The 642-nt window shown below is 39.6% G+C and overlaps 1 long non-coding RNA gene across 1 annotated transcript in view; it reads left to right on the top strand.

Moving 5' to 3' along the window:
* The window catches only part of LOC116671590 (uncharacterized), a 14,712-nt gene extending 14,312 nt beyond the window's left edge, over positions 1 to 400 (top strand). The window contains exon 3 of the long non-coding RNA XR_004327309.1: positions 388 to 400. This is a non-coding gene — a long non-coding RNA (uncharacterized LOC116671590). The remainder of the gene's footprint in view (positions 1 to 387) is intronic.
* The last annotated feature ends 242 nt before the right edge of the window (positions 401 to 642 follow it).

The raw sequence follows: 642 nt of genomic DNA, 5'->3' as shown, positions 1-642 counted from the left end.
GTGTGTGTGTGTGTGTTTGTCTGTCTGTATGTCCACATAATTTTCTTTGAGACTTGAAAGAGCCACTTCTTTTTGAAGCGAGTGAAGGTGGGAGGCTTCTATAAAAGACATTTTAATGGTAGTTTTTGGATTTAATGAGGCTGTAGTATTTGCTACTTTGATATGTTGAAGGCAAATGTCTTATAATCAAGGTATTTTATATCATCTTGATTTCACATAGTATGTCTCTGACCTGAAAAGTACAGGTTTGATTATGTACTGAAACTCTAGCAATGTAAATCTCATTTAATGGGACTCAGATACAACATTCTGTCATGTACAGACGTGGCAGAAATGGCACAGCTAGAAAAAGGCCAGGCTTACGAGTGTTGCTTTGTTTTCATGCAGCAGGGATGTGTTTGCGTGTTTGTGTATTTGTACTCTCTTCCCGGTGAACCGAAGTGTAAATGCAACGCTCATGTTGGATGTTGCGCAAGCTTCTCCAGGAAATGATTGAAGTCACTTAAAGCGGGAGGTAACTTTGGTGCGACTTCATGAAATGAATCTTGACAATAAAAGACATCTCTCTGTGCTCTTACATGTCCAGCACGCCTTCATGTGGACAATATCCCTCAAGTTCATTGCAGCACAATGAGCAATTTT

Source organism: Etheostoma spectabile, chromosome 21 (assembly GCF_008692095.1).
Source record: "Etheostoma spectabile isolate EspeVRDwgs_2016 chromosome 21, UIUC_Espe_1.0, whole genome shotgun sequence".
Taxonomy (NCBI): Eukaryota; Metazoa; Chordata; class Actinopteri; order Perciformes; family Percidae; genus Etheostoma; species Etheostoma spectabile.
Note: the sequence above shows the minus strand (reverse complement) of the source record. Positions and strands in the feature narration are given on the sequence as shown.